Below are 14419 nucleotides of genomic sequence, written 5' to 3' on the forward strand. Positions count from 1 at the left end.
TGGTAGGCATGTCCTGGTACTATCCTACAGCATGGTGACTATAGAAAGAGACCCGAGAAACACTGCTTTCCTGAGTGGAAACTGGCCCAAGTGTAGGCAGAAAGATGTCTGAAGCCTGCAAGTGGTGAGCCTTTCTGAGCTTCAGAAATTCCAAAGGACACCCTGGGACCTTGACAGAATCGTGCTCTGGGCTGTGTGCCCTGGCTGAACCTCTGTTCTCTTGCTTTTACACAGCAGAGGCCAATGGGTGACATTCCTAAGGAACTGACACAGGACTTGTAGACATCGTACTTATTTGATCTCAAGTTCCTAAACCTGGTTCCTTGAGATCTGGATTTATGTGAAAGCTGTTCCCTAAGAGAGTCAGAGAAATGAGCCTCCAGAACCAACCAACTACTTTGGCAGCCCTTATTACAACTAATACAGATCAAGAGTTGGGAAGAGCTCACTTGGACCTCCAATGAGACCTCCTAATGTTGGCAGGAAAAGGCCAGTAGTGAGAATTGGGCAGAAGATCTGAGGCCCTTTAAACCTCCTAACTTGCGACTGGAGAAAAGAAATGGCAGGCAGAAACCTGCATCCTTGATGATAAAGGTAAGATCAGCCCTCCAGCCATGGCAATATACATGACCTGCTTAAACTGTTGAGTCATTGTTTCAACTCTCCCATTACCAAAAGCATACAGTAATCAGCCCACAGAAGAGGTGTGTAGTTCTGCAGAGCCAGGATCAGCTGAGAATAAGCACTGGACAGAAAGAGGTCAGAAAGCTAGCCCAAGGTGTACGCACCCTGGTTCTTCCTTAGAGACTCCTGAGCACTTCCAACAGAACACATGGTATGGACTTGGCCTCTGCCCTTCCTGCTGAAGAGCTCCCAGGGTCAGTGTGCAGTGCAGATGTGAACAGACCTCTATTTCCTGGATAACATATAGCCCCACAGTCAAAGGATTCAGACTTTGACGTCAGGATACAGAGTTGGCCTAGGAGAGAGGAGAAAAGAGATTAGATCCCTTGGAACTGAAGTTACAGGTAATTGTGAGCCACAATATGTGGATGCTGGGACCACAACTCAGGTCCTTTATAAAAGCCATGAATACTTTTAACTCTCACACCATCCCTCCAGCCCCCTAGTGCATATTTTTACTGATGCAAATTTGTTTAAGGTTACATCCTTTGAAGGCCCTGTGCTTCTATGTATTGGACCACATAGCACCATAGTGTGATCTGTTATTAATCCCTGGCCAGTGTTTATCCACTTGGTTGCTTATTCTTGCAAAGAAATACCAGGTTTTAAGTGCTGATGGTCGGTCTCACATACATGAGCATCTTACCCTCACAGCAAATGTATGATATACCATTTTATAAACTCTGAAACAAGCAGGAGAGTAAATTACTAAAGGTCAGCTTACCAGTAAGTGACCAATATATGGTTAGGCCTGTGGTCTTAACTAAATGCTGGTGGCAAATCCAGGCCTTTGAATACAAACTAACATTGTCTATTAGACATCACTACCCTAAACTTATCAAATGAAACTTATTATCCATACATTAAAAGTAACCATAAATTGAATATTTAAGGCACTCAAGATGGTTCAGCACATAAAATATTTGCCACACAAGTTGACAACCTAAGTTCAGTCTCACGTAGGGGTAGAAGGAAAGGACCACTGACGGCCACATGAGTGCTGTGGCACAGGTGAGCACACACATGCATACAGGCCACACATACAATAACAATTGTTTTAAATGAACAGCTATTAAAAGTGAAAATGTACTCAGATCTATCTTGCCCAACATGACGTCACATGAGCTTCACTGTGAGTGATGGTTCCTGTTAGTGGGAACTCACTCTGATCCATGTCTATCACCAAAGGCCACTGAGACAGTCTGTCACCACTCGATCCTAGCATCCTGAGGCCTCAGTGATACCGTCAACACTCTTGTCAGTGCTTCAGACTGGGGCTTGCTTTCCATGCTCAAACTGGATAACAGAGAAAAACATTTGAAAACTTGGCTACTAATGTTCATTCATCCCATTTATTTTGAGTAGCACTGTTTATAGTAACATTTTTCCTAATAGCCAAAAGCTGGAGGCAACACAACCCTCCATCAGAAGAATGGATAAACAAAAATGCTGTCCAAGAATAGGAGAAACTGCAATATATATTTGTATCATAAAATATAGTCAACAATAAACCACAAATATGACCTGGACGAACACCAAAAACATGTTGTTCAACAAAAGGAAGAGGTTGGCAGAGCACAATTGCTGGATGATTCTCATGCAAGAACAGGAAAAACTCCCCTTAAGTGACAGAATTGAGAACCATGTTGCCCACAGAGCTACTTGGGATGGTGGAAATGTTCTCTGTCGTAATTGGAATGGCAGCTGCACAGGTGCATAGATGCAGCGAGACTTCAAAATGTACACATCAGACCTACATCTGACTGTATCAAATTCTATTAGTAGTCTCCCCCCAAAAGAACTGAAGAGAAAAAAGGAGAGTAGTTGGGAAAAGGGAGAAGACCAGCAGAACTGCAGGGACAAGAGAGTAATGCAGGGTGAACATGATCAAAAGTGTGTGTACGTGTATGAAAAGTGAAAGAGACCTATTATTATGCACAATTAATGTGTGCTAATAAAGCTACCCCAATACATTAACAACAGTGAGTAAAGAAGTAGCATAGCCTGAGACATAGTTTAATGACCTAGCATTGAAGTGATAATTATTTGTCTCTTCTGAGTAAAGAAAAATGCAATTTATTTCAAACCTTAACAAAATAGTCACTTCGTTTCTCACGCGCACACACACACACAAATATATCCCTTGGTAGTTATGTAGTTGTGTACACTAGCCTATTTAAAACACAGCTGCTTTGTAAGGTATATGCTCGAAAAGAACTCTGGAAAATGTGTGTGTGTAAAGCGCCATGCGGACAGCCTTCAGACAAGCTACGGTTGTGCAGATTTATATATGTCGACAAGAAAGTAATTTAAGAAGAACGCCTCAGTAGAGAAAGGACCCAAGGAGCTGAAGGGGTTTGCAGCCTCATAGGAGGAACAACAACCAGTACCCCCAGAGCTCCCTGGGACTAAACCACCAACAAAGAAAACTCATGGCTCTAGCTCCATATGAAGCTGAGGATGGCCTAGTCGGCCATCAATGAGAGGAGAGGCCCTTGGTCCTGTGAAGGTTCTATGCCCCAGTATAGGGGAATGCCTAGGCCAGGAAGCAGGAGTAGGTGGGTTGGGGAGCAGGTGGGGGCGGGGAGGAGATAGGGCATTTTTGGAGGGAAAACTAGGAAAGGGAATAACATTTGAAATGTAAATAAAGAAAATATCAGTCCCAGAGAAAGAAGGTGCATCTTCTTTCAAGGCCAGCTAGGGCTACAAAGTAAGGCCTCCTTTTAAGGAAATCAAATAATAAATAAAAACTGAAGGAAAGAAGAAGATGAAGAACCGGTCAGACTTGCGTTTAAATGCATTGCCAAGAGAAGCTTGGAGCCCTCTTACCTGATGACCCAGAGATGGGGTGACTAAACACCCCATCCACCTCAGAGGTTCCCCCAACTGCAGGGAAGGAGCGGTGGGGGGCGGAGCCCTTTCCCCAAAGTTCCAGAGAGGTGTCAGCAGAAAGCAAATGGTCTGTAGGGTCATGGGCTCACAGGCCAGACTTGGAAACCAAGGGGGGCTTTGCTTCTTCTGGTCTAGGAAACCCTTGTTGCGGAGGAAGCTTAGTTGTTAGTCGGTGTGCAACTGGGGAGGGAATTAAGAGAGCATGGGAGGTCAAAGAGTATGGGGTTCCAGGGCAGCTTTGACAGACCGAAGCTATCTAGCTGTCGTTGGCTGGTCCATGCCCAGGGCTGAACTGGGTTGAACTGGGTCTCAGAGCCTGGAGAACACAGTTCAGCTGAGTCTGGCCCACTTTATCTCCCTCTAGCTCTCGGTTTTACCTCCATCTTGATTTACCCTGTGACAGCAGCACACTGTTCATGGTTGACTGGCACTATGAATGCCCTCATTCGGGACCCTTCTCGAAGACTGCAGACACAAAAAGGACATTTTTAGCAAGCAGATTATGACTTTGAATTGTGTCTGTTTTAGTGCCTTCCCTTGGTTTTATGTCAGCAGCTTCTCTCGAAGCAGCTGGCATGTCCCCTAAGTGGCTGTTTGGGCCTATTGCTGTTGCCTAATTCTAACTTGAAATCACTGAAAAACATTCTGTACTGTCATCATCGTTTACATAAGCCATAACTAGCTTTTTCATTATTAAACTCCCATCCAACAGTTAGGGGAATTTTGATAAAGACTTAATGATATGATACACCATTTTGCTCTCTATTCATGGGTGGAGAACTCATTCCGGAGCCCGTCAATGCGTTGGCTCAAAAGATAAAATTAATCACAACGCATGCAGGGTCAAAGGTATAATTCTGAAATCAGAGGGGAAACAGCTAAATCTTCCTTCACAAATCTCTTGTTAACTGTTTACTCCCCAGAAGGCAACCCCCCTGAAATGTGCCTTTGTTTGCTGGCAACGACATGTAATGTGCTTGGTTTCCAGAGCCTAACAGGGTGCCATAGACACTCAGTGCTAATCTAATAAAATGACTTCAGAGTGAAGGCAGCCCCTCTAGGCTCTGCTTTTAGTGGCTGGGGCTGTCTCAGCCCAACCCCAGTGAGCTGCCATTCTTTTCCAGGGGTGAGAAAGACGATGATGATCCCTTTTGCCCAGGTTTCTGAGGTAAGGGCTAAAGTATTGAACCCTGGGGGAGCTAAATAATAGGAAGGAATCCAGCCAGTGCAGATCCCAGAAAATCTCACAGGGCTCCACCCCTAGATGAACAGCTACAGGCTCTTCATCAAAGGCTGCTGAGAGAGGAGAATGAGTCTGTCTCGGAGAGAAGCAGCTTGAGCTTCTCCAATACCAAGTAGTCCTAAAAACATACACATATAAAAAGCACTGAACAGGTTTATCAGGTTATTTATATACTTATTCACTCACATATTTAACAATAATCAATAATGAGTAAAGAAAGAAAGACCATGAACTTTTGGTAGGAGCTGAAAGAAGGAGAGAAAGGGAAGACAGGATGAAAGAGAGAGAGGGAGAGAGAGAGAGAGAACACTTTGCATTTAGAGAATAGGACAGATGGCCATAGGTATTCCAGGGATTTATTATTATTATTTATTTATTGTTTTGTATATCTAGTGTTTGGCCTACATGTATATATGTGTGAGGGTATTGGATCCACTGGACCTTGAGTTACAGACAGCTGTGAGCTGCCAAGTGGGTGCTGGGAATTGAACCCAGGTCCTCTGGAGGAGCAGCCAATGCCATTAACCACTGAGATGGTTTGTATATGCTTGGCCCAACCACTAAGCCATCCTTCTGGCCCCTCTCAGGAATTATTTTGAAAAGAAAACTCTGCAGCATCCTGCTGCGTAGAGCTCCCTGGATACGGTTTCCTAGGGAGTTATCTTCCCTCTGTGCATTCATGGTTACTCTGGAGCGATTGCAGCTGGCTCACTGGAGTAGCAGACTCAGGTAGGTGACATGCAAATGATGGTGATCTTACAGCTTGCGGAATACAGGAGCTGTGGGGGAGTAGAGGCTTACCAGATTTCAGAGGAAGGACTGGGAGGTTAAGCAACAGGATCCAAGTTCAGAATTGCTGCACACAGCCCTAGAGAATGGAATGTCTGAACTGAAGTGAAAGAAAAGCTGCCTTGGAGATGCTGGGAGTTAGAGATGTGGGGAATGTGGACCATCTGAGCAGCCAGGCAAAGGGGCCCAAGAAACAAGCCATAAAGGGTGCAGCCAGGAGGGAGGGTGGTCTTGTGAAAATCATTTGATGCTCACACCATGCCACTGTGTGACCCCAGATGCTAGACACAGTGTTACAGGATTTACTGTTTGACCTGCTGGGTTTTCATCTTGCATTGGGCTAATCTATCTTCCTATTCCTTCCACTTGAAAATGACGATCCACCATGTGCCTTTGTATATTTGAGTATGTTAGTGGTATTTTTCACTCAGAGCTCATTTGCCTTGAGTTTCAGGAGAGAGTTCCTATGGTCTTCTCAACGATACAGAAACAGTTAAGACTTTGGAGCCTGTCAGAGATGGGATAAATGCATGTCACGTTGTAAGACAGGCATGCCCTTTTGGAGGTCAGAGATAGAGTGCTGTTTTAAGTCTTAAACATTCTCCAAAGGCCCATAAGGGAGGGCCTGGCCACCCTGCTGTCCTACTGAGAGTGGTAGAACCTTTACAGAGAGCCTGATAAGAAGTTAGGTCATTGGGGGAGTACCCTTGAAGGAAATATTGGGAGCCCAGTCTCCCTGTCGCTCTGTTTCTTGTTCACTGTGAGGTAAACATACTTACATTACCACAAACTCCCCCATGGGCTTTGAAACTATAAACCAAAATAAAATTTTCCTTTTCAAGAAAAAATATTATTTTCTTTTGTGTACATCTGTCTTCTATCTATCTCTGTGTGTGTCTATGTATGTGTGGTGTGTGTCTGGGTATGTGTACCTGTCTTTCTGTATGTGTCTGTCGGTGTATGTGTATCTATGTCTGTGGGGGGTGTGGTGTGGTGTGTGTCTCTGTATGTGTATCTGTCTATCTGTCTGTGTCTGTCTTTCTGTGTTTGTCTGTCTGTGTGTGTGGTGTGTATCTGTGTGTGTGTGTCTGTCTGTCTGTCTGTGTATCTGTGTCTGTGTGTATATCTGTCTGTGTGTGTCTGTATATCTGTGTGTGTATCTGTGTCTGTGTCTGTGTGTGTGTGGTGTGTATGTGTGTCTGTGTGAGTATATGCCACACGTTTGTCAGTGCCATCAGAAGCCAGAAGTGGGCATCAGATCCACTGAAGCTAAAGTTACAGGCAGTTTCCAGCTGTAAGACGTGGGTGCTGAGATCCAAATTTGGGTCCTCTGGAGCCATCCCTCCAGAGCCTCTTTCTTCCTTTCAACTTGATTTTTCACAGGTGTGTCATGGTGGTGGCAAGCTAGCACAACTGAGGAACTGTTTGGCTGGTAAGAACAAAGTCCCAGACAAAGACTTTCAACAGGACAAGTTGTAAAGCGTTTTATTTGTATCTCTTCTCCACCACTACATTCATTCAGAGGTGACCAAAGCAAGGCATTCTAAAGTTAATATGATAGTTCACCAGTGTCTGCAGAGAACAACGTCCTGTCCTGCTATCAGGGTGTTTCCTCGCCCTCGTGACTTTCCTGCTAGCTTCTGAAACCCCAACTAACACAGACTCATTCTGCATCAAGAAAACATATTAAGAAAGGAAAGCTTGCCAGGTGAGTCAACCTCTTCAAATTAACTTCCCTGGAATCCCCACCCATGTGTCTCACTGGATACCCTACCTATAAGGGAATCAGGAAAGCTTTTTACCTGGGGCCCCTGCCAGTTCTACTGGTGTAGTAGTTCTGTTAGTGAAATAAAAAGATAGATAGGAAGACATATTCTTGGTCTCTTCCCAAGATGACCAATGGTGCTAATGAGGTGGTTTCTTAACCGCCATTACTCTCTATTCCTATGAATGGAAGGTCCAACCTGTGTTGTGTTAATTCCATGGTTGACCAGAAGGCATGATACTCTTCTCTCCTAAACATAAAAGACAACCAACCAGGCAATTTATAGCTTAAAAGTTAACTGAAAGATAACAAGCAACCAATCAAGATCCATATTTGGAACCTACTCTCATGGTGGCATACAGTCTTTGACCATGGGGAATCTCACAAGTGTTACCATCCTGGCCCTCATTCATTGCATCTACGTCTACATTTTGGGCCCACAAAAGATCATCTTAGCAAAGGTTCTACAGCTAAAAACAAACAAAATCAATGGTGGAGCTGGGGGTGGTGGCACATTTCTTTAATCCCAGCACTTGGGAGGCAGAGACAGGTGGATTTCTGTGAGTTTGAGGCCATCCTGATCTACATATGGAATTTGAGAATAACCAGGGATACATAGATCTTATCTCAATTTAAAAAAAAAAAATTATAATGGTGGCTAATGTGTGGCCAGTGCTTGATGTCATAAGTAGCTCTCTAAAGCCTATGACTGTGCTCTTGTGACCTCAGCCACCCAGTTGAAGAGTCACATCACTCCCACTTCTAGCACATCCTCCTGTCAATAATCTAGAATCTAGACATTGTGGGGATCTGGGGGAAGCTGATGAATTTACCTTTGCCCCAAGACTGTGCAAACCCTGACCAACTGCCAAGTCTGGAGTGAGCTGTCAAAGATAGCCTTAGAGAAGACAGGGGAACCTGAACTAAGCATTGGTTTTATTTTAAACAAAGGCACTAGGGAAACTGTGAGATTGTCAAGGGCTGCATTAAAGAGAAGCCCATGGAACTGAGTTTAAGAAGAATGTAAAGAGAGGCAGGAAAGGCCAGGCTCCTGCTGCTGCTTGAGTGTTGGGTGAGAGAAATGGCAGATGTCTGTTCTCTCCTAATACTAAAAATAGTAACACCCACTTGATGAGCATTTTCTAGACTATCAGGTGTCAAGGACTATGTCATGGGCTCTAACCTCTTCATTCCACTCACAAAAATCGCAGCATGGTTACATGAGAAGAGAAAGTTGTCTTCAGAAATGTAACCTAAGTGGCTCAAAGTTTCACCAATCAAGAACTGAAGCCTGGATTTCTGCCTTGTTAGCCTTTCCCTGGGAAAGCAGAAGAGTGTCACCTTTTGGCCCTGTGTTTTCTAAAGGCCAACACAAACCCTTGGCCACTCCTCTCTCAGACGGAAATCAGTCTAGCTTCCCAACCTAATGAGCCTCCAAGAATGGAAATGAGTTTGAGCATCGCCTTAGCAAAGATAACTAGGAAAAGGCCATCTTGACTCAAAAGTTAAGGTTTCTAAGAAAATCATCAAATGACTTACTCCCAAACCAGGCTCTGAGTGAGACAAATCTGTAGCATGAGACTTCTAAAAGAAGTCGTCTCCACCCTGTGCAGCCTCCAGAAAAAGCTCACCTGGGGACAGTTAACCCAGGCAGGAGGGTTAGCAGGTCATCTTGGGAATGGGGTTATGTTGGGTCAACTCTGCACTGGAAGGACTGGTGCAGAGGTACCAACCTCAACTGCTGTTGTAGACAAAGACCATCCCTGGCAACAGATCATTCATCAAAGATAGATTAGAGACATTACAGACATTCTGTAAGATGTAGAGACTTGTTATTTTCTTCATAAACTCGTTTACTCTTCACTGCTTTTCAAAAGCAATGGGGATGTACTAGTCTGACATTTGCTGAACAGATGTCTTCAACAACATTAGGATGGAGGGTTTCTCTTATCTCAGGTTTCCCATGATCCAGTCCACGGCCCTCAGCCTGGTGTGTAGGAATGAAACACATGCAGCAGAAGCCTCTCACCTCATGGTGACCAAGAAGCAGAGGGTGAGGGTGGGACTAGGAACCAAAGATCAAGTGTAACAGGAAGCAGAGGGTGAGGGTGGGACTAGGAACCAAGGATCAAGTGTAACAGTCAAAGCCACACTCTCAGGGAACAACTTGCCCTGACTTTGCCAAACCTCCTAAAATTGAATCAGCAACCAGAGACCGATAACTCCATAGGAAACTATAGAGACAAATCATATTCCAGTATCAGAAGAAGACGTCTGACAAGGTGAGAAAAGTTCAGGGGCTCAGCTGGTCAGGTAAAGTCCAGAGCCCTCAAGGTGGGATCGTCAAGCTGTTGTGCATTTTGGGAAGTCTGGCGTCTTGGTTACATGACTTTAGCTCACTCTGGCAGCTTTATAAGCCTTCTTTTGGCTCTGATTTAAGTTATATTTCCAATCTATTTCACAACAGAAAAAGCCAACACATGTTGCAGCATATGACCCCTCTGCATTCTCCCCTATCTTGAAGAGAATAGGGCTATACCTAAGTCTTCAGAAACCCGGAATACTCAAATCTGTGGCCTACTTCTTTAGTGGATACAGACCAATCTGAATCTCAAAAAGGAAAGCAGGGGGAAGGGGAAAGAAGAGGGAGGTTCCTTGGGAGCGGGAAAGAATTGGGAGGTTTGTCTCCAGTGCCTCGGGGCTAGCACATAGGAAGGATTGGAGGATTAAAGCCTGTGTCTGTGGACATCCTGGCTAATGAGAGTCACAGTCCTCAGAAACCCAAATGAGAGTCATTTCAAATCCATTTCAAGTCTTACAATATTCTAGACACGAGGGTCAAAGCTTCCAGAGAACAATTTCTAGAGAGAACAACTGAGCCTGAGATTGAAAGCAGATTTCACACTCTCTTCCCAACCCCAGATGTCCATCCACAGTGTGGATCTAAGCTAACCTCCCCGTCCTTGGTAGGGTTACTAGTGCTGTGATGAAACACCATAACCAAAGGCAACTTAGAGAGGAAAATATTTAACTCATATGTCCTGAATCACAGGAAAAGCTAAGACAGGAACTCAAACAGGACAGGAACCTGAAGGCAGGAGCTAATGCAGATGCTATGAAGGAGTACTGTTTAGTGGCTTGCTTAGGCCAGCTCTACTCCGTCCTTGGTGTCAGTCATCCCTTGGTACTGGTGTCTCCAAAATGCTGGGATCTTCTGTTGCAACTGGACTGCACTTCACATGGCTAACTCAGGCTCCTTTGTAAAGAACCCAGGTCCACCAGCCCAAGGGTGTCCCCACCCACAATGAGCTGGGCCCTTCCACATCAATCACTAATTAAGAAAATGTTCTACCAGTTAGCTGATCTTATGGTGGTGATTTCTTAATTGAGATTCCCTCCTTTCAGATGACAATAGCTTGTGTCAAGTTGATAAGAAACTTTCTAGCACAGTTGACCCCTTGTCAACTAGACACACAAACACATCGCTGTTAAGCTATAAACTCTCCTTTCTTGTTCATTCCCAAAGATCACATATTAATATCAACATCGCAGCATAAAACATTCCAACTTTTAAAAGTCCCATGTGCTTTAAAAATTCAAACTCTTATTAAAAGTTCAAAATCTTTTTAAAATATTCAGTATCTCTCCAAAACCAAAAATCTCTTTAAAAGCTCAAAATCTCTCAACTGTGGGCTGGTATAAAATCAAAATAAGTTAAACAGTTTTCCAAGAGGGAAGAACCAGGGGGCATCATGGTCACAATCAGATCAAAGTAAACCAAATGGCAACAGTGTTTGACTCACATCTATGGTTTCCTCCGAAGGCCCTAGGTCAACACTTCAGCCCACACAGACTGGCTCTTACACTTAGGCCAGCTCTACTCCATCTCTGTGTCCTTGGAGTCGGTCAGCCCTTGGTACTGACATCTCCATAATGCCAGGGTCTTCTGTTGCAACTGGGCTGCACTTCACCAATGGCTCTCTGGGACCTCCTCAGGGACTTCAGCCCTGCCACACAGCGCCAAATCCCAGTTGTTCTCCATGGCCTTCATGCCTTTAAAACCAGTACCACCAAGGTGACTCTTACAATACTAAGTTCAGCTTCCAACACAATGTACGACCTTGGCCTCTGGCATACACCTTCGGTAAAATGCTTTCCACACTTCACCTCATCCATGAGAGTCTTTTATTTATTCATTCATTTTTACTTTGTATGCATTGGTGTTTTGCCTGCATGAATGTCTGTGTGAAGATTACAGATCTTGGAATTACAGACAGTTGTGAACTGCTAAGTGGGTACTGGGAATTGAACCCAGGTCCTCTAGGAACAAGAGTCAGTGCCCTTAATCACTCAGCCATCTCTCCAGCCTGATGCTGGTCTCTTCTTAAATGCTGATAATTTTGCAGGCCAGTCTAAGCAGCATCCACTGTCCCAGAAAAGCACCACTTCTGTTTCAGTGGTTCTGATATCTTGTTCATTGCAGGCAATTCTTCAGCCCCAGCTGACCAGAACTACAGATTCTTGTTTGTTTGTTTGTTTGGTCGGTTGGTTGGTTTTTTCGAGACAGGGTTTCTTTGTATAGCCCTGGCTGTCCTGGAACTCACTCTGTAGACCAGGCTGGCCTCAAACTCAGAAATCTGCCTGCCTCTGCCTCCCAAGTGCTGAGATTAAAGGCGTGGTAGCAATACCATGCCCGGAAGAACTACAGATTCTTAATTCAAAAATCAAATGGCCCCAATAGAGCCTTTGCTTCCTTCTGAAACTTCACAAACCAGGCCTCTAGACTCTAGACTGCTCTTAACAATAGGGCCTATCCGTTAGAACCTGGAGAGATGGCTCAGTGGTTAAGAGCACTGACTGCTTTTCCGGAGGTTTGATTTCAAATCCCAGCAACCACATGGTGGCTCACAACTCTCTGTAATGAGATCAGATGCCCTCTTCTGGTGTGTCTGAAGACAGCTACAGTGTACTTACATATAATAAATAAATAAATCTTTTCAAAACAAACTGTAATCTTAAAAAAATAAAAAAACATTATCCTTTAATCTCCCAAGTTCTCATAACAGTTCACCAAGTTTTGAACACTCATTAGCTTTCCAGCCCAAAGTTCCAAAGCTCTTTCACAGTCCTCCCCAAAATACATGGTCAGGTCTTCCTATGATCCTGGTACCAACTCCAGTCTTTGTCTGGGTTTTTATTGCTATGATGACACACGTGACCATGAGCAACTTGGGGAGAAAAGGGTTTATTTGGTTTACATGTTCTGAATCACAGTCCACTGAAGAAAGCCAAAGCAGAAACTCAAACTGGGCAGGAACTTGGAGGTAGGAGCCGACTCAGAGATCACGGAGGATACTGCTTACTGATTTGTTCAGCCTACTTTTTTATAGATCCTGAAAGAACCTTGTGGGGAAGCCCCCACTCAATTCCCGATTAGGCATGCACCCAAGAATCACGAACAGATGACCATCTTGATGTAAAAACATGAGGTAGTTTAATGATGGAGCTCCGGGCCAACACATATCTCACGCAGGAGACAGTGGCTTTGACTCCAAGACTTGAAAGCTAGGGGGTTTTATAGAAAAGGGGATGGGGCTGGGGGAGGAATTGGCGAGGTTTCACATGATTGGTTCATTTAAACATCAGCAGGGAGGAATTGGTGCGGTTTTACATGATTGGTCCATTTAAACATTAGCAGCCTGTTAACATTTAACTTAGGTCAGAAGGGTGGGAGATAGGGAGGTGCCAGGCCAGTCCAGCATGTCCGGCACGTCATTCTCTTTATCTTTATGGCTAAGCAGCCTCAGGAATGTCTCAACAACGGGCCTGCCCAAGCATGTTCTGGTCTGTTCTGCTATGTTCTCAGCCCGAGGTTTCAAAGCTCACAAACAACTCTTTGGGCTATTTGACATAAATTACATGAATCACAGGTCTCAAGTTTTATTTCCTTTCATTCCCACCAGCCCAAGGTGTCCCCACCCACATTGGCATGGGCCCTCACCCATCAATCAATAATTAAGAAAATGCTCTACAGGCTTGCCCAGGGCATAATCTTACGAAGGCATTTTCTCAGTTGAGGCTCTCTTCTCTCTGATAACTATAGCTTGCATGAAATTGACATAAAGTTAGCCAGCGCACTTCCCAAACAGTCAGAGAGTCCACAAGAGAGACCAGAGAAATCAGAGGATGACCTCCCAGAGTCGCCTACCAGTGTTCTTATACATGGGGATAAAACACAAAAAAGTGGGTGCCCTCTAGCCAGGTGACTAACAAAAAACAATAAGCAAAGTCTTCGCATAGACCTCAGTAGGCTGTTGAGAAGAAAATTCCATTGTCTTGACTTCATCCAGAGATGAGAAAGATCAGGAAAGGTATTTAAGAAACCTACCTGAGTGGCAGAGTGTCAGGCTATCCGGTTAGCAACTGTCAGCCTGCTGGGGAGCACCAGAAAGGAGGACCAGGAATCCAGTCAGCAGCTTTGTGGTGTTCCATCCTCTCCTGACCTAGGTGGGATTGCCACTGATACTCCCTCCAATGTGATAGGTTAAACAGAGCTTCTCAACTTTTATAGCATGATGTCCCATGAACAGCTCTACCTTACCATCTCCAGGATCCTGTGTTTCTGATTAAATCTAGAAAGCCTCTAGGTCTGCTTCAGGTCAGGGAGGGGGTCCCCGACCTCCACCTTACTACTCACCATCAGGTTTGGGATTCTTCCCAATCTACATCACTCCCCACTGAACTCATACCTGCACATGCCCAAGTACAAAGTGCAACCAGTTGGCCCCTTGCTGTGGTGGTTTAAATGAGAATGAATGGCTCCCATAGATTCACCTGGCTGAATGCTTTGTCCCCAGGTGGTGGAACTGTTTGGAAAGGATTAGGAGGTGTGGCCTTGTTGTCACTCTGGGTGGGCTTTGGGGTTTCAAAAGCCTTTGACATTCCCAATTTGTGTTCTCTCTGTCTCTCTGTCTCTCTGTCTCTCTGTCTCTCTGTCTCTGTCTCTGTCTCTCTCTCTCTCTCTCTCTCTCTCTCTCTCTCTCTCT

This window comes from Mus caroli, chromosome 2, assembly GCF_900094665.2.
Source record: "Mus caroli chromosome 2, CAROLI_EIJ_v1.1, whole genome shotgun sequence".
In the NCBI taxonomy this organism is placed as follows: domain Eukaryota; kingdom Metazoa; phylum Chordata; class Mammalia; order Rodentia; family Muridae; genus Mus; species Mus caroli.